The 20,489-nt window shown below is 41.2% G+C and overlaps 1 protein-coding gene across 4 annotated transcripts in view; it reads right to left on the bottom strand.

Annotated features, from left to right (window-relative positions):
- Positions 1-11,131, bottom strand: part of SGMS2 (sphingomyelin synthase 2) — a 31,879-nt gene extending 20,748 nt beyond the window's left edge. The window contains exon 1 of one of the 4 annotated variants that reach the window (XM_087737827.1): positions 11,035-11,131. The gene's annotated coding sequence lies outside the window, so the exon portion shown is untranslated. The other 3 variants (XM_087737828.1, XM_087737826.1, XM_087737830.1) reach the window with 3 other exon arrangements.
- Positions 11,132-20,489: the final 9,358 nt, after the last annotated feature.

The following is a 20,489-nucleotide window of genomic DNA, read 5'->3' as shown; positions in this document are numbered from 1 at the left end:
CACTATTCCACCCTACTTTACATAGACTAGTTGTGCTACACAGAAGAAATGACTACTTATAATACTTATTGTGCATATGAAAATAGCTTAGCCATTTTTTTTTTTTTTTTTTTTTAAGAACTGCATGGAGGAAGCTAGTGACCATGGTTACGACAAAAAAAAAGTTATCCTCATTGGAGAGAGCTCGCCATTCAGCTACATAGCATGTGTAGTATTCAATTTCATGGTGGCAAATACTCCTAAGGTGATGAATTTTAAATAGTGTCTGCATATTCAGGATACAATCACTGCAGCGGACAGAAGTTTAAACTCATAACACTCAACTCTTCAGTAAGCTGTCTTCATGTTAACTTCCAAGTTCACTATGGCACCTTAGAAGCAGCAATGCCTTTAATACTTCTTGCTTCAGAGCCGAACAGGGTGCCATAGCCCTTCCTCTCAAGACTGAAGTATGTCATGGAAGTTAACATATTTCTACGAAAACAAAAACACTGAAAAGAGTGGGTTTTCTATTTTAGTGCATGATCGCTTTTAATAGTCAATATACAATTCAAACCATTTCAGTCAATACGCTTTCTCACAGGACGGAAAGAAACACAACTTCGCTTCGGAGGACCACCTTTAGCTTTCTGGCACACCTTCCGCATCAAGTAGAGTTGCTTGTTTTTTTCAAAACATTTCAAAATCACTCCCTATAGCTGTGTGCAAAGTATACATATGCAGTGAAACAAAACAATTCTGTGAAAACACAGCAGACTGAGCATCTGCACTTCTTCAATAACTGCAGCTGAGCAAGTGTCTTAAGTTGGCCTTATTACTTATTAAGTAGAGCCAAGTTTTGTGCTCATGAGCCTCTACAAGACCAAGATGGTATGCCAGAAGACAGGAATGAACTCTTGCCAAGTGACACACTCAAAATTGTATATAAAATCAGAGTGAAATCAAATGAAGATAAGGTCATGCTTCTGAGAATGGCACTGTAAAGACCTCTTACATAGCACCCTTAGAGATTAGTACAGTATTACGAAAATAGGGAAAAAAACCACAAGCTTTGTCAGGAATTTTGTCAGGCTCCTAATACACAGGAACTAACAGTACTATGAGTTAACTTTTTAAGCTACAACATATTGATAGTTTCTATACACTCCTAAAATAGGTAAGTTACCAAAAAAACTAGTAAGTATGAACTAATCCAAAGTAGATCCATAGGAATTAATTTCTCCCAGCAAGACAACAAAAAATTGCTTTCAAAATTTCAGTTTAAATGCTTTTGGGTTTATATTGAAATTGTAATACATAAATTTGAACCAGAATAACTGGCAGAGGATGAAACGACAGAATTCTACATTAAGTGTGTTTTTAGCACTGTTAAGATAGTAACACAGCATTCCAGTTTTTAAAATGTCCTTTTGAGGCACTGGCAATGATGGGAGCAGCTCACTTCAATACAGTCTGTGTTCTGTCTCAAACCAAGACATGGGCAGTGGTATTTGGCACCCTTATAAAGCATCTACAAACAGCAAGTGCTGTTTCCCATTTACAAGGTTGATGTGGGGGAAGAAAAAAAAAAAAGATCAGATGCGCTGTAATTACTGTAGAAATGTATTAGAACTACCACCGAGCTATAGGATTATATCATGCTCTCCATATGAAAGACAGAATTAACAACTACGAGGCATGACCTTCTCTACTGCTGTTTCTCTTTAGCAAATTATGCCACCTAAATAAGGAGACTGTCTCCTTATTTAGGTCTGCTCCACTAACCAACTGTCCAGCACTACAGTGAACATAAGCAGGAACTTGGGCATGTGCATAAGTAAACATTTTGTCACCATTATGTACATTTCACATAACTGAAACTAACTGTGAGAAGTCATTTGGCACTCATCACACAACAGTTTAAGATGTCAGGAGGCTAAGCAGAATAACAGCTCTAAAAAGAGAAAAACTACGGAATGCAAACATATTTCAACCGGAAAAACCCAATCAGTGAGAGCAGGTGACTTCTTAATAAAGGACTTTTATAGATGCAAGTGTTCTATTAAAGATATATTAGGGAGGTAATATATGCCAAAACACTTGTAATAACACTTCAATAAAGGAAAACCATTACCTTTTGCTTAAGGCTTTAAGCTAGGTCTTACAAGATCCAGGTTCTAGACAGGCTCTGCCAGAGGCTTGTTCTTTGAGATTGGACAGATTCCTGCAGTCTGATAGTGTTACAAACTCCCACTTATTTTACAGTTAACCAAGATTTTAAAAAGAAAAACAAACCAACCCAACCAAATTTAAAGTTCTAGCATTAGAGGCAGGAACGCCAGAGACCTGTAATTAAACAAAACAAAAAACCCCTCCCGTAAGTTACACTGTACAAATGCAAACTCCAGTAAGTTTTGCTAGTTCATAGTGATGCTTTGCCATTAGAACTTGCACAAAGACAAAAACAGAATAAGCATATTAGTATGAGTTAACCCATATTACTACTTAAAACTTCACTCTTCGAACATTTGAGGTTACGACAGCAGCAAGACTGACCTGGGCCTAAGATATCAACGGAGACACTAGGCAAAAAGATCTTCTCTCCCAAATGAATAAACGTTACACAACTTTACATGGGACATACTGGTTTATGACAAGTAACAGGTAAACCTGCCTCTGAAACATCATATTTCACTAAGAACATTACCAACTGCCTGGGGAGTTTCTGAAAAATCAGTGATTGCAAACTGCTGCAGGCAGTTTGTAAATTCTCAGATGGGGGATTAGAACGAACAGCTTAAATATATCTAGCGTCCTGGTTTTGTTTGGCTCACTTTGTTAGATTTCTTTCATGACATCCATCTCTTTCACCATCAAAGTAACATTACTGTAATTGAAGATACACAGTTAATCATTATTTGTACTCCAAATGTTTCCGTTCAGTTTCAGCCACGATATGCTTTCGTCTTACCTAAGAAACAGAGTTCAGCTCTACACACTTCATTTAAGATTCCAGATTACTGCTAAATCAAAGGTAATCCTGAATGATTTTATTTTAAATTTAGCCAATCTTATGCAAAAGTGTCCATAAGCGCTCTGCATCAGATCAGCTTAAATCACCCAAGTTAAGCTGATGCAACTTTCCAAAACATTCAGTGCTGCACCCAAGAGGCTCAGCATCTTTTCCTCAAGGAAGAACAGGTGTACAGCCCTAGTCCACTTCGCATCAGTAGCCACAGACTCATAAAAACACCGCAAAGCTTAGTGTGAAGCTTACCACATTGCACAGGATTCTAGTAAGATTCAGCCCAAGGAAATGTGAATATATAAATAAAACAAAAACAGAAGACTACAGAAGGGAGCAGCAAGAAATGAACTCTAAAAGCCAGGAATAGTAAGAAATTGCTTTGTGCGGCAGCAAAGCTCGCCCTTCGGAAGGCTCACAGTTCCACTGACAGCAGCAACTTATTATTTTTAAACTCTGTAAACAAAAACTAAGTGGGATGTCCTTGAAACTGAAACGTGGCAGTTGCAAGTTAACTATATAAACTGGGGAAGGTAAGTGAAAGCAAGACACCTGCTTTTTTGCTCAGGTACCTTCAAGTGAACAGGATGTTCTCCTTTTCTAGGGTTACACACCTGAGAAAGTGTTTTATCTGGAAAATTAAATAGTTAAATATTGAATACATGCTTTTTTTTACCATAAAACTGTCTTGTCAGAGTGAATACAACAAAGTTTTCCTGAGTAATCATGCTCAAGAATTATTTTATTTGAGGATTTAGACCTGAACATTGTTTTATTAAAAACCATTCTATTTGCAATGATTAACTCAACAGCTTCTGATACTCTGACAAACTATTTTAATTTCTTCACCCGTACAACAGACTAGACTTCAATATTTTTTTAATGCCGTCAGACTGCAAACAACAAGAGGAGTCACACTTGGCACTGAATATACTGAAAGGGACTTAACGCACCGTGTGGCAGGAAGTTTTACTCAGCAACCACAAGCATGACCTCAAGGCACAGCACTCCCCTTGTATTACAGATACTACATAGATGTTAGCTAGAGGATAACTAACAGGTTTTCCTGAAGCTCATTTAGTTTTAGTATACAGTTTAGTCCTATTAGAATTCCTATCAACAGCTATAAAGCAGACTTCCAAAACCTACTATATTGGCAAGAAGCACTTTCTTCTTTGTATTACACATACATCCACACAAGAGCTATTCTGGGGAAGAGAAACAGTGATACCATAAGCAAGTGTCCTCATATAGGAGACACTTGTGGTTATTAAAGTCCTAGAGCCCCACTGAAACAGTTGGGTTCAGTACGGTTAAGAAACATCTTTCAAACAGGTGCAGAATGGACAAGACAGAGCTATATGTGTTCCGTAAAGCTTCCCCATCGGCAGCTCTTAAGGTCTTCAGCATCTGCTGGGACAGTGGTGCCTGGACGCCTGACATTCTTAGTGTCCGCAGCATCTTCGGGGACAGTGGTGTCCGTGGTACAAACAATTCTCCCGGCAGACAGATCTCTGAAGACAGTGGACCTAGTGTTACATTAATCTTCCCGGCATCTGTTCAGACTACTGCAATACCATATCCATACTAAATAAAATGTCACAGCATCTGTATTGTCCACTCCCCACAAATAGTATCAAAGAACATTGTAGGCCAACAGCCCATGAAAATTAGAAAAAAATCCAAAACAGAAGATGTATGCAATTTTGTTACAAATATCTACATCTTCAAAGTCCATTTCTATATTAGGAGACTTAACTGTAATGAGCCATTTTGTCAAAAACCTTCTTTTACACTCCCTGGTCCTTAAGAAAAACTACTCCTTTTTTTAAACCCATTACTTGTCTTGATATTTTGTTCATCTTTAAAAATCAATACACTCCTTTCCAGTCTTCATACTCTTACTCTGTATACTAATACACTGTAAATAAAGAATTCTCTGGCTTTTAGAATGAAAAATGAAGTCTTATTCAGCTCTCCCAGAGATAGGGAGGTACATGTATGGGGTTTGTTTGTTTGTTTTTTGAATTGATAAGGAAATATGAAGTTTTTCACAATACTGCATCATGATATAATACTTCTGATGTCTCCTTAGACCATTAACTTTTGAATTCAGAAGAAAACTAGTTTATGAAAACAGGATTGTTAAGCCCTATAATTTTTGTGTCTTACAATATTACAATCACAAGACGCTTTTATGATCCAGAAAAATAGATGCTTATCAACATGCCAACCATGGCTCAATATTTAAAATTTAGGAGTACATAAAGTCATTCTAGATTCAGATTACCAACCTAAGAGTAGGAGGGGAAAAAAAAAAAAATAATCCACCTTTACTCTCTTCAAGTTCTCATTTCTCCATTGTATACGTTCACTTCAAGGACAGTACAGAAATCAGTCTCATTAAGGGCCTTTATCTACATACTACTGTCATCACCTTACAATTTCATCTGAAATTTCCCCCCATCACTACTTTGATTTGTTCAAATACCCCTTGTGACTGCACATATGACAAAGGGTACATTTGAAGAATATTTTTCTGAAGGACACATGTATATGTTTCTCTAAAATCAAGCATGGGTTATAAATTTTTACTGAAAAGCAATGTAAATCCCATGCAAAAGGAAAAAAAAAAAAAAAGGAACATTGACCTTTCTAGTAAACTAAGCCCTAGATCATTTAAGTTAGGTTAAAATAAAGAATAAGTTACTGGTTTCATAGAGAAAAAGAATCTAGGGCTATACAGTCTCCAAAAACCTGCCCTGTCAAATAATAATACACATAAGCAACTACATTAAACAATTTAAAAAGCAGTTTGTTTTTTAGGCAGCTATTTAATAAATGCAACTTAAATTGAAGCTTGCCAAAACTCCTGTAAGGCCTGCTGTCTCAGAAAATATCATGCACCTGCTCGGTTTAGGCTAATACCTCTACAGAACCATTCACCTGTGTATAAATTAATAGCTGTTAAGTGGTTTGAGGATAGATATTTGATTCTCTAAGGTCTCAAAAAAAAAATCAAATAAAAAGATTAGAAATGGATTAAAAACTGAACGACAGCTAGTCAACATTGTATTCTAGGAGTTTTATCTTGCCAGAAGATTATGCATTAACTACTTTTCACAAGGATTTTCAGCTAAATTTAATTCAACCTTAATAGAAATGCACTCTGCTACTAAGTCAAGAAGTTAAGTTTAGCTGCACTTCAGAAAGTTTAAGAGTGGCTTCAACAGAGCAGACATACAGCAACAACAACAAGAAAAACAAACAAAACCCACCCAAACAAACTCTACAGCAATGCACCTTTACACCAGCATTATGATCCTTACAGTAATCCTTTATCTTCCCGAGCTGAAATCAGGCATTTTGAAGTCCCCTCCTGTTCAACTAGGTACATGGTACTGCTCTAAGTGGTATGCACGCATCGCCCACATCAAAACCATAAAATTCTACTAGCAAACTGCGTTCCATGCATTACATATTTGCCAGAGAAATGAAAACAGCAGGTACCATCCCTAACTGGGGGGGGGGGCTCTCTTCAAGTGTAAAATTAAGACTATTTTACAGGTAAAACATACATAGACTAGAAATGGAAGAGACCGCAAGCGTACGATTGCTCTTCCCAGTCGCTGTCCAGTTCACACGTAGAGGTCTCCTGTGAAAGAGGTTCTTTAAGTGCGTACCTGTGGTGTGCCATGCTTTTAATCCACCTGTGCCGTTCCCAACTTACCTACTCAGCTGTATATGCAAAAGCTTGCACTGCTGGCAGTTCCTCCTCTAAAGGCAGCTGGAAGTCTTTTTTTGGAGCCTCAGGGCTCTCAGGTCTGGGCTCTGCAGTTCCTTATGGCCAGACACTCCCACCACCGAGGCAGGGGCACGCAGAAGCAGCTAGAAAGTTTGCCACCTTCCCCTGCAATGTGCTCCTCTGACAGCCTCAGACTCTTCTCCCTCCTGGCGAAAGGGATTGGCTTTAAGGGCGCCAGCGGCGGCGACGCTTCTCGGAGAGGTTCCCTGCCCGCAGCGCTACCTCAGCAGCGCCGCAGCTGGAAGCGCTCCCCCGCTGGAGGGCGGCTCCGCGGCGGGGGGCGCCGAGGGCAGCGCTCGCTCGGGGCCGCCGCCGCCGTGTTTACCGCCAGCCTCATGCTCGCCGCGAGGGCCACAGTCCCGCCTGACATCATTCATTCTCTTACACGCACACCCGCCCGCTCCATTTCCGAGCAGTGACTCACCCGGCGCTGCTGCTCTCCGGGGGCAGCGCAGCCAAACCGGCAGGAGCTCTGCCGAGGCCCCGCCCGACGATAAAGGTGGCGCGTGGCTGCGCGGCCCCGCCCGCTCGCTCGCTCCCGCCCCCCCCCCTCCCGCGCCTCCGCGCGCGCGCGCGCGCTGCCCACCGCCCCGCGCGGCCGGGCCCGGCGGCGGCGGAGCTGCCCAGCCGCCCTCCCTGCGGCGGGGCCGGCGCCTCCTCCGGGGCACGCCCGGCCTCGGCGGATGCGGCATGCCGGTGCCCTTCCGCGGCTGCCCCCGGCCTCCCCTCCCTGCCTGCAGCCTCTGCCCGGATCCCGTCTGCCATGCCCGCAGCCGCCGCCTGCGCTTCAGACCACAGACGTCTCTGCGGGGGGCGGCTCGGCCCGCCGGCCGCGGGGGAAGGGTTAAGCTCGCTGGCACAACGGGGCACCGACATCTCTGCCGCACCCGTGAGACACTTGCCGGGAGAGGAGCGCTGCCCTCCCCGGGAGCCAGCTCGGCGGCAGAGGCGCGGCTCCCGCAGCGGCGCAGGTGCCGGGGCTGCCCGGGCGCCGGCCCCGCAGCCAGGCCAGACCCCAGCAGGGGAGCGCTTCCCGCTCTTGCCGGCGGATTTCATGTCCCGAACTCTGTTCTCAAGTGAAGGATGACCGTCGCTGAAACCCCCCGCTTCTCGCGGGTTTCACCCCTGTCTTCTGACTTGGCTTTGCTGGGGGATTTTTTAGGGGGGTGGAGGAGTAGGTTTGTTGTTTGGTTGGTTTTTTTCCCCCCCTCCCTCTTCTGTTTTTAAAAGAGTTCCCCTCATTCTGTAGCAACCCGATTTTGTTGGGAGCCTTCCAGGGTGACAAACACGGGGCCGGCGGGGGAAGGTGGTGTGGACCGGGCCGCACGGCGGCTCGCTGCGGCCGCGGCGCACCCGTCCCGCCGCCAGCCGAGCCGGGGGCGGCCGCCCCGCAGCCCGCCCTCAAGGCCGGCGCCTGACCCGGCGTTTGTCACATCCCCGCACGGCCCCGCCACCCCGCGATCGCTGTTCTGCTTGGGTTGCTCACACTTTTGTTTTTTTTCCACAAAAGCCGGGGGGAAGGGAAGGGGCGATCTGCTCTATTCCAGCACAGGGTGGAAACATTTTCTGCGCTCTCGGAGTTCTGTGGGACAGGGAAACTCTACCCTGATCCAACAGCGACAGGCAGAGCGCTGCTATAGACAGGATGCCAGGATTTGAAGTTTTCCCTCCTACAGGCTTAACGCGAATGCTGTATTTTAACCAGATAAACAATTCAGCTAGACTACTGCTGCTCCTGTTGCTAGGGGAGTGCACACACGCACCTCTAGCGCTGAACCGAAGAGATCCGCTGGAACCTCACCTGCTCCGATATGCCTGCCCCCCCATTCCTACAGCTGGGTAACGCACCCTCCGAAACAAACCTGGAGAAACGACAGAGGTACCGTGAGCAGGGCAGGTTTTTTGCTTTCAACTGGTTACAAACACATATAACGGGCTTATTTGCACACGCTTAATTACGTGCAAGTCTTTGCAGAATTGGTTTTACTTGAGGAAAAGAGGATAATGACTGGCAGAGTAACAGTTTAAGAATAGAAAGAGTAATAAGAGTAAAAAAAACCGTTTCTACAGGCACACGTACATATAGATATAGCAAATGCTAGCCAGAGGCCCCCCCTCTTTTTTTTTTAATGAAAAAAAGCCATTTAAGGAAGGAAGGTTCAAAGGAAAGACGAGCAAAAGTTACTGGCATTTTTCTAAATTATTTAGATACAACAGTCATCTGAAACACTGTCCTTTCTTTAGTTTCAAGTATTATTCTTTGAAGTACTGCATTTAACAGTACATTTGCTCACTCTGTTCAAGGCTACACTTCCCTTCCAGCCCTACAAGCCCATCCTCCCGGCGACCTGTTGAAGTAGTGTAGAACTTGGCCACGGAGCTCCCATTGAGCCCAGAAGCACATCTATGAAGAGCGGCTTGCAGGAGACTGTAACTAATTTGGTAACTACTGTTTGCAAGTCTTGCATAGCAACAAACTTTCGAGAGCAAGTGGCATATTTGTGAAGTCACAAAACTTGGCAGAGGAATTACACATCTCTTCATCGTTACTTTAAACTAGATTAACTTCACAAGGTCCTTTTCAGACAGGAATTATGAGGGAGAGAACTTAAGACCTGAAGAATGATGACTTATTTTATGAGGAAAAAGAAACCTCTTGCACACATACAAAATTCCATGGGGAGAGCAAGATACAAGTCACATTCTCTCTCGCCTCCCAGGGCAGCGGATGGGAGGGAGGGAGGAAAGAAGAGTTTTGGGGAAAAAAAAAATACAGTTCCTTTCAGCTGGAACAAACCCAGCAACTTTTTCATTACTGTTTATTTTTTTTCCCCTTTCATGAGATCAGCAGGGATATTATTGGAAACAGTAATTCTATAAACAAACACAGCCCGTCTGTGCATTAAAATCCTGACTGTTCCAAAGGGACACCCAGGCAGTTTTCAAAAGCAGCTACCACCAGAATCCTGCTTAGTTCTGCCATGGGACAGAACTAAAGCTGCAAGATGGGGTTGCGGGGGGGGGGGGGGGGGCGGGGGGGGGGAAGCAATAACCATATAGCAATTTCTAGTTCAAGCTGACTTTGTGTTTTATAGACAGAGGAAACAGTAGCACAAAAAAATAGCCTACTTGTATAGCCAAGCCATAACAGACATCTGCGCAGAAATTTGATAGGGAAGAACTAATAAGCACATGTGTTCTAATGAGTTCACACATATTTGTAGCCTTTATTACAGCTGTGTTAAGGGCAGATGAAAGCATACATCAGTATTTTACACTGAAGTTTCCTATACCCCCCCAATAAGTATAGTCCATCATAATTCTTCCTTGCTTTTTCTTCAAGTAGCGTATAAATCAGGGTAATCCTGCAAACTACTTCTACACAGGCCTAATGCTATATTCTGTACCCTGGTTCTTACAGCAGCCCTGTGAAGGTGCTAGTTGATACTCCTGCCTTCAAACAGATGAAGTAACTCCAGAATGATTTATTATTCCCATCCAATTATGAAAGAATAAAATATGCTAAAGCCAAATGTATGTAGACTATCAATTCACAGAGTGATTCTCCATCAGCATACACTCGCTAAATACTTAACAACACCTAACAAAAATAAGTTTCACACTTTTGGAATCAGATGTGTTTCAGTGATGACATGAATTCTATGTCTCCACCTAATTATTTTAATCAATTCACAAGTTCTTTTTCGTCACCAAGGGCTTCAGAGCAAGGAAAAAAAGCTTACCTTATAGGTTCACCATTAATGTCACTATTTTTTGGCAACTGAGCAAGTAGATGAAAAGATAAGCCACAAAAGAAATTGTAGGACAAGTTTTTCCATTACTACTTCATAAGCATCACAGTTCAAAAGTACATAGTACTGCCCTACTATCATAGGCATTAGGACATTAAGAAGCACGTTTATAAAGCATCACAGCTAGCACAACCACAAGTTCAGCTGCTTAGATAGCAAGCTTAGCAAGTCAGTAGAAGCTGAACCCAAATAAAGATGCAAAGAAGAATACTGCCTACTACAAAGCACTAAGCTGTCAAGACAAGCACTGCTAGACTAAGCGCACAAAGTTAGACGACTTTGATTAACGCTACCACTTTGTAAGCAAACCCCTGAGCAAAGAAACCTCAGTGAAGCTCACTGAAGTCCATCGAGCCCGCCTGCAGCCCTCACTCTGAGGGAAGACAGCCGCCCACCGACTGCCCGGGGGTTACCTGCGGCCTCCTGCTCTGGCCCGGCGCTGCGCTGCGATCCGATCCGCTCCGCTCCCGTCCGGTCCTGTCCTGGCCCGTCCCCGCCGCCCGACTGCCGAGGCGCCGGTGCCGCCCGGCCTCCTCGGGCTTTGAAAGGAGGCGGGAAGCGGCGGCAGGCCAATGGCGGGCGGGCGGCCGGGGGCAGCAGGTGCCCGCCTGCGGCTGGGGCTGGGGCGGGGCTGGGGCTGGGGCGGGGCTGGGGCGGGGCTGGGGCTGGGGCTGGGGCGGGGCTGGCTGCCGCCGGGCGGGAGCGCGCGGGCCGCCCTTCTCGCGGGGCTGGCCGTTGGCAGGAGCCTGTCTGGCTCGGGACTGCCTGAAGCATCTCTGAAGGGCAGGGGCTTCCCCCAGCTACTCTCTTTTCATTTCCGAGACTGACAGAAACTGTGGTTATTGTTTCCCATTTGTCTAATCGCAGTACTTTATACAGTATACATTCCTCAAAAATTGCTATATTAGCTGTTTTCATAACTGAAAGCTAAGCAGAGACACTAAGTTTTCCAAACTATTTTTCCAAAGGCTTACATGGTATTGAGAACATCCTTGGATAATTTCAGGAAAAAAATGCTGAAGCTTTGTGGAATTTATAGTCCCTGATAAAGCTCATGGGAAAGAGAAAAACTGATTTAGACTACAGTGATTTTTTTTTTTTTTTAACAAAGCAATTACTGAGAACAAACTTTGCACTTTCTCCTCAGTATTTCACTTATATAAGCAGAAAAAGCTGTATCGCAAAGTTATCCTATTTTTTCCTTTGGATACTACTGCAGGGTGGGGTTTGGGGGGGACGACTGTTTGCTTGTTTGGTTTTGGTAATGCTTTTAGTATTCGAACTATCTGAAATCAGACATGCTTTAGAAGCTGTGAAGTAAGAGAACTGGTTCAGTTTCTTTAAACCAGTTTCCCTTACAACTGAAGCCAAAAATTGATTTTCTATCTAAAAATATACGCATCCAAAATCACTGACTCCAGCTTCAGAGCTCTTTCCATACACAACAGCAGCATTTGAAGAAATGCTTTTCTTGTATGAAGCAAGGCTTCAGAAGAAATAGTAAGAGTGCAGGTACTTACTTGACAGAGGGTGTAGGGGGGAAACGAGAGATGAGGGAACAAGGATAATAAATTCTAGCTTATTGTCTCTATCTGCAAGTTTGAAAATCAAGGTGATTCTAGGAAACTGCGTCAAGCAGAAGTATGGGAAATATTCCCAACCTCTTTAGGAAAAGAGGTAACATTTTTGGAAACAACTAGTAGATCAGAAGAATGCTGTCAGGCAGCTGAAAAGGCTTATTAAGGCTTTTCTGTAACATCATAAGAATTTCTGGAGATGACATTAAATGCATGAAAATCAAGAGAAGACTGCTTAGCTGTAACAATTATCACAAAGACAACTGACAGCTGAATGAGACCATTTTCTTTGCTACTCACCCTTATCTACTTTATCTTCTCTTCATGCTCTGGAATAGCTTTCCTCTCTAACTTCTCTGATCCCATCTTTCCCATGTACCTTCCTTTTCATTTCTCAGCCTTAGGATTTTTTGCAGCAGGCCTATCTGAAGCAGAGGAGTTGTGCTAAACCCTTGACTGCTAGCAACCGTCCTCTTCAACAAAAAGCTTATAGGGCTTTTCCCCAGTAATGCAAAACAAAAAGTCCCTAAATTTTAATAGAAACTAACGGTAGCTGAACAGGAGTTGCTAGATGGTCTCTTTTGTCTCTCTGTGTGTGCTTTTTCTATGAAGGAGAATTTTATCTTATTCAGCTGGGAAAGGAGAAAAAAAAATAGAGGGAAAAGGAAGTAAAACTGGAATGTGAATGAGCAATCCAAAACTGCTACGATTTACCCCTCCCCATTGAAGTTTATGAGCAATAGAATTTTTATCTCATTACCTTACATTTTAGGATTCTATTACTATGAAGACTTTTTTTTAGCAAAAATTATTTTTAAACCTAAGCAGCTGACACAATTGCATGAGGGACAGGTGGCCTACTTAAAAAAAAAAAAAAGTGACTGCTGTTATCATCTGAATGTAAATTCAGTCCGAAACATATGGAGAGATCTATCATACTAGGGTAACCTCCTATCTAATCTGCTGTCCTGGCTCCGGTAGCAGGCAATGCAAGAAACTTCAGAAGAGGCACAATGGCAATACCAATAAAAGCTGGGAAAAGGATAGAAAGGAGTAAAGGATCCTTCTATTCTAGCTGCTTATCTACTTACCTTTCCAGAGTACTCACTTTTTGTTTTCTTTCTGGCTAGCATAACAGGAGATGCTTTTTTTCTCCTTTTAAATGAAAGGACCAGCAACCAACAAGTAGGGCTTAATAAAGTTATGCACTGAACACCAAAAGATCGCTGCTTTTGGTGCCTTTTTTTTTTGTGTGTGTGTGTGTGTAGGGTGTGATGCTCCTCAAATATGTAAAAAAGATCTTAATACAATCCCACGCCTATTTCTCCAAGAGCTTAAAAAGGTTTGAGTAAAAATTCTGGAAGGTATACAAAGTAGTCTTAAATAAAATCTTGCTATTACGAAATAACGGCTAAAGACATTCTGACAGCTACCCTTCAAGTAAGTGAATGAGTCATGTACCTCAGAGGTCTGAGGAAGCAAAAGGCAGCGCTGACTCATATATCAGTTCTGAATTTCAAATATGACATGCTTCTTTTGATATTCTGTGTATTAGCAGGGCTTTAACATGTCTTCTTTTTCAGAGGACTCAAAAGATAAATGAGTTTGGTGAAAAGATGCACGTAGACCTTTGTTCCACTGTATTTGAAATGTATGCAGAAGTAATTTTCGGCTTATTCTTACATGGGAGCAAAATGCCCTGGTTCTACTCATGGAAAGTCATGGCCAAGAGATTTGGCGCAAAGGCCCCAGTTGAGAAAATGTTGATTAATGGATGATATTTTAGACTGAAAAGCACTTCCTGATGAGTCTTTATGCCAGTTTGTATGTATCGTCACACAGATGTGGCTAGATGGCTTCTGATGGCATGAAGCCAAAGTAAAGGGATCCGGGTAGTGTTATATCCTGCCAAATGTACATTTACTGTCGTAAAAATGTGTTCTAAAGTGTCTTTTCCTTTGATTCATATTTTTTAATTGATTTGGAGGAGGACACAGAAAGGGTGAGTCATAATACAGGGAGAAGGGTTCCTCCTATAACCTGATGAGAAAAAAGATGAAGTCTTCTCAAGTCTCTAGCTTGAGAAGAGGGGCAGATCTCCGAAGAGATGAGGAGGCCGACAGTTTTCCATGAAATGTCTCAATGGAAAACACCATAGCATAATCTTGACTTTAGGTACTACAAGTTTATATGTAGGCAGACCTTTGAGATATCTTCATTGCTAAGAGTGGAGATTCTTGTTCTGCTCTTATAAATAAATCACAAGGAGTTGTAAATATAGATGTCTCCAAGGTTGCACACACTAGGAAAGGCAATAGAAAGTAAGATGGCAATGGAAGAGTATTCTGCAATCTGAAGCTGATGGGAATCTTGTATCTACTATGAATATAATCGATACTGATTAATTACGCGTTGAGCTGAATTGGCATTGTGCCAGTTCAGCAATAGCCATAAAAAGTATGAAAGACCTACAGGTTGATAGGCTTTGAAGAAGGAACTATACTGGAACCAGAAATATGAGGATCCTTATCTTCCTTTCAGAGTATGAAGAAAGGCAAAGCATATTATGCTCTGACTGGAGAGTAGTGCTCCTTTCTGACTCAGGAATAACTGACTGACTTGTGGAAACACTGCTGATCATATAACCGCTATGAGAAAGTGTTGGCATCCACAGCCCTGACAATAATATCCCTTGTGAGTTACTGATCAAATGTAATTATTGAAAAGAAGAAGCTTTTAAACATGTTTCCCTGAACGAAAAGCAGCCTTTGTCGATCACCTTGTAGAAATAACTCCAGGCAAGCATTTTTCTAGTCCATCTGGAAAACCTGCAGTACCTGTGGTCTTTTCTAAGGCAAAAAAACCCCCCACACTGTAAATATCCAGTATGCACTCTCACTCAAATCTCTTATTCCTACTCTGCTCGATACTTGTATTTTCTAAACATTATTTTATAACTTTGTTAATTTCTTCACAAACATGTTGAGGAAAAGGCTAACGAGAATAACAGAAGAACATTGCAACAACAGAGAACTATGCCATAGTAGGCAGTCATGGCTAAACTGGTTTTTGTGGCAACTGGGAGTTCGTTAATTAGGACCTCCTTCTATGCCTTTCTGCTGGGACCTGGGACAGATGCAGGCTGGGGATGACACAATCCACAATGCAGTGGAAAAGTATTTTCACATCACCTAAGAGCCATAAGTGGAGTCTACATAATGATTCCTGAAGACTTCACGCTGCAGCGATTATGTTAGTTAGTTAAACATTGCATTTAGAGGTACTGAGATTTTTTAAAATCTCCTTTTAAAACCTATTGTTACTAATTCAAAATGCCTTTCTTTACATCTTAAGGAATTGGGTTTTTGCTGCCATATGGAGACAAGGAGAAGGACAAAGTAGAGACAGTCCCTAGTACACGTGTCCTTGTTTGTGCTTCTGACTCCTGTTACAGACAGAAAGAGGGGAAAAACAGATTTTTAAAGTACGCACCAGGATACCGCCTACCGCAAAAAATACCCAAATATAAAATCTCGGAAGTAAGGCAGAATACAAGTGTCTTATAGTTCTTACATCTCTGGAACCATTTGGGGGTTAACTGCATTTGAACCAGAGAGCTCTTGCCTAAGAGATCATGATCTAGCTTACACTGGCTGTCCCAAGAACAGAAGAAGAACTGCAACCCACCCGTGGCCAGTGTTAATCACTTCCATTCCACTCTTTTCCTATACATCACTACAGTTCCCATGCTGATGCTAAAAGGTTTATGATCATGCAGTCTTTTTATGCAGACATCAACTCCTGGGATAAATTTGCTTCCCGTATATTTCTCTTAAACAGTTGCAATACTTAAAGGTCACTAATAGAATTACATTTTAGTCCGTACAAAGGATTTGTGGAAATTACTTTCTCATATGGTAAAGTTTTCATGCCACTATCTTTTAAAAAATGCAATGGAGACTAGGGCATAATGGGATGCACGCAAATACTGGTGTGACCGCCCAAAGAGGCTTAAAGGAAAACTGTAGCATGCTCATTGGTTTTCACTTCAGTTACTGGGAGCAAAGTGGACTGCAGTTTGCCTACTAAGTTGTTCTACTTAGCTGCATTTTCCTTGAGAGTGTCAGAGTTACATCTTGCTTTCTGTCCTAAACTCTTAAGCAGTGCTGCATGTGGCCCGTTAAAAAGTTGTCACATTCAGTGCCAGGGTTAGCTGCAAATCAAATCAGAGACTTAATCAGGCAGGAATGGACCTCTGGGGGTCACCTAGTGCAACCTCCTCCTCGAAGCCGGGTCAACACTGAATTCAGGCCAGGCTGCCCAGGGCTTTGTCCAGTTGGGTCTTGAAAACCTCTGAGACCGCACAGTCTCTCTGGGAAACCTGCTCCAATGCTTAAATATCATCACACTGAAATATGTTTTCTTTATATCTAGCCGGAACTCCCATTCTGAATTTCTGACTGCTGTCTCTCATTCTGTTTCCCCGCCCCTCTGTTGAGAGCCTGGCATTGGACTCTTGGTTGGTAACTTTCTCTTAAGCATTGGAAGGCTGCTGCTAGGTCCTCACTAAGGCTTCTCTTCTGACAAATTTATTCTGTGCTCTAACCGACCATCTACTAAATCTGTAAAGTGTTTAGGGAGGTACTGGCTTAAAAGTTTTGGTATTGCTGTAAATCCATGAAGTTCTGCAGGTCACTGATAAAATCCTAGAAATTCCACTAAATTTCTGTATGATAAAATATTCAGAAATAATTTTGTGGACTTTACATTTTTAAGAGAAATCCAGAATCACATTTTATTTCAGTCCTTAGCACCCAAGTAGGTGATGGGTCATAATGGTCAGCTCGCTCTTTATGTTGATCTAGGAGGGAGTTTCCAAAACAAAATGGAAGAAAGCCCTATATCTCTTTTTCTGTAATTTGGGATAACATGTGAAAAAGGTTGAGAACAACAACAATATCTGTTCTGCAAGATTTAAAATTACTACTTAAATTTTCTTTATCAAGAATAGAAACTGTAGTATGAAAATAATATATTTGTCAAGATTAGGTATAGTTCTAAATATTTCATTTTCACAGTGACTATTCAATTGTAAAAAACATTAATTCTTCCTGATCCAAGCCAGTCGTGAATTACCAAACTCAGAGTCTTGAGGCATATATACTATGACTGCTTCTCTTCTGCCTAAATTTACTGTAACTTTCCCTGTTCATTATTATTTTCATCCTCCTCCTCTGCTCCTTCCCTGTGGTCTGCATATTTTTCTGATGGCTGCAGTGCTTTCTGTATATTCTCACTTTCATTCAAGGTTTGTATGACCTGCCTTCTTTTCTTTATATGATTCTCAAGGTGACAAAAAGTTAGGACTTTGTTGAAGAATAATAACTTAAACACTTAAGTCAGTAAGAAAATAAAGATACGGTTATTTTTCACATAACGCAAGGGTGTTTTCTTTAAGTGTTAATGTAAGTTTTACATAATTTTAATGTTTTCAATCCTCCTTGAAAGATTAATATATAATGGATATTCAGTTGATTTGTTTGAGCATTTATTGTTAGTAATATAGTATTCAGTATTTTTTATCCATATGCCTCCAGGATTTTTTAGAAAGGAAGGTATGTACGATTTTCCCAGTTATCAGATAAAAATAAGATTGTACAGTGGTGGCTTCTCCAAGGTTCAGCTGCACATCAGAAACAGGATGAGGATTCCTGACTTCAGCTCGCTGATCTACGTACTGTAAGCCAACGTCACACCATTTTTTATCAGTGGGAAATCTACTGTGTCTAGAATAAATAAACCTTAGAAATTTTAAATAAGCTCAGAATTCAAACATATTAGTAACAGGGGGAATGGCTGTATGTGTGCATGCACAGATGCGAGACAGATCAGGCTTCCAGAACACAAAATATGAGAAGGAACTTAGGATCAGAAAGTGCTGGAAAAAATCCTTTTAACATGACCATATTATAACATTGTTCCAAGAGCGCTACAGAGAGAAAGAAGGCCACATAAGCCCACAGTGTTACGCCAAACTTTATTAGCCTGCCAAAAAAAAAATACCAAACTGTATAGAAGATAGGGAACACTGTAAATCTAGTGTTTATCTTAGGATTTTTAAATAGAAGACTGGAATTCTACTTCCAGCTCTGCATTGTGATGTTGGGCAAGTTGCTTCTAATTATATTTTATGAGTGCTGTTTTTTGAGAGCCCAGTTACAAGGGACCTCTGACCAGCCTCCTCTATCAAAGATTTTGATGAGTTGGGACTGTCTTTTGAAACTCTCAAATAAGTTTATACATATTGTTTGGGGGAAAAAAAGCCTATTTTTTCTCCCCATTTATCTGTTCATTTTTTAAATACTTTTGAGATCCTCACCTAAAAGTGAAAACCTGGAAAACTGACTGTATGTCTGCACTTGTATTACCAAGTATGGGTGAAAAGTTAAGTTTGTCTGTATTATATATTTATTGACTTCCCAGGGTTTTGCATGATTATATACTAAATAGGTTGTTTTTTTTTTTTTAATACAGGTATATTGCTTGTATTGTTTAAGTACTGCTAATGTTAGCTCAGCTAAGATATGGGCCATAGCATCCTAGGCCCTAACGGATGTACACTTGTATTAGTTGCAACCATTTCAGCTTTCAGAAAACTCCTTCTTAATCTACAGAAATTAACTGCGTAAGAGAAACTGCAGGGACCTCTTTATGTTTCAACAATATATCCCATACAGTTTCTGGAAAAAAAAAATCTTGACATCCCTCATACCAAATACAAATAACATCAGTAACAGTAATGGGAAAAATGTGGACTAAAATACTGTTTCTTTAACTATTTGAAAATTGCATAGGTTTCCATCTGAAAACTTGTATTGTACAGCAGTTGTGGGTACTTCCTAAAATTATATTGACAGAAGCACTGAAAAAACAGAGATTCACCTTGCTAATGACCTCTGGTTTTGGCAAGATAAGAAGTATGAGGAAAAGAGAAGATCTGTTCTTACCATAAACAGGAAAAGAGGCTTTATAACAGCAGCATTTGCTAGCACCTCTAAAATTAACTGTGGGTCAAGCTTTCCATGATAAATGCCTTTTTTAGAGTTAATACAGAGCAGCTCAGCCTATAAACACATTAAAAAATATATTTCAAACAAGTCAGTCTGGAAACTAAGTTTTAAAATAGTACAAGTAGAAACAAAAACATACATTTATACCAAGTATCCATTTTCCATTATAAATTGTCTGGCCTACAGTATTTCCATCTTTTGAAACAAAAGGTAATTGAGGGCACAGACAGTTGACTGTAAGTCACAGCAGAGGTTAGGTTAGAAGGCACCTCTGGAGGTCATGCAGTCCAACCCTTTATCAAAGCAGGGCTAAATGTAAAGCTCTATCAGGTTGCTTAGGACTGTCCAGTCAAGTTTTGTGTATCTCCAAGGATGCAGATTCCATAGGGTAAGAAATTCCAGTGCTTAACCTCTTCACTGGGACATTTTTCTCCTTCTATCTATTTGGCATTTCCCTCTTCTACTTCTAACAATCCCCATTTGTAATCATCACCAGACAATTCCAGTGTGAAAGAAAAATTATTTTACAACACCTTCCATAGTATTTTCCACAAACACATTTTACTAAACATTGCAGCAAGCTAGGAATGTATGTTTGCTGAGTAAGCAGTAACCCCTCAGACCACATGAACTAATGTCAAATCTCTAGTAAACATCTGATCAAAATGTTAATCACTTTTTATCATGAATTTATTTGTGTTAGACAATATAAAAATATTGCCAGGTAGTTAAAGCTGAGAAAAGAGCTCTGCTAGACAATTTTGACATTTAATAATGGATATGCTTAAATTAAAATCAATTCTACTTAATTAATTAATGAAAATTGAAATATTTGTTTGGATTCTACGTTTTCCTGAAGTGGGCATACACCGAACACCAGAAGAAAATGTTAATGCATGGAAAAAAAGAAACAGAAAGCACAGTTAACTGTGCACTTTGTGTATACTTTGCATAACACATGAAGTGCAGACAACAGATAGTACAGGTAGGGAAAGGTGATTTAACTTTTTAAATTGTTCAGTTTTAACAGTAATTATTACCTTATATATGTGACCAATAAGGAAGTTTGCTGGGCTTTGTCAAGTTTTCTCAAGTTTTTGTCAATTGCTTAAGACATTCTCATCTCTAAAAACTGGATGCAAGCTAAGGGTAAAAATGCTTTTATTCTGAAGAACTAGTATTTTATACCATCAACTAAATTTGACATTACAGTTTCCTTGA

This window comes from Nipponia nippon, unplaced genomic scaffold, assembly GCF_047370975.1.
Source record: "Nipponia nippon isolate SJK-2023a ecotype South Korea unplaced genomic scaffold, ASM4737097v1 scaffold_6, whole genome shotgun sequence".
NCBI lineage: Eukaryota > Metazoa > Chordata > Aves > Pelecaniformes > Threskiornithidae > Nipponia > Nipponia nippon.
The sequence above is the reverse complement of the archived record's forward strand: the minus strand, read 5'-3'. Positions and strand labels throughout refer to the sequence as shown.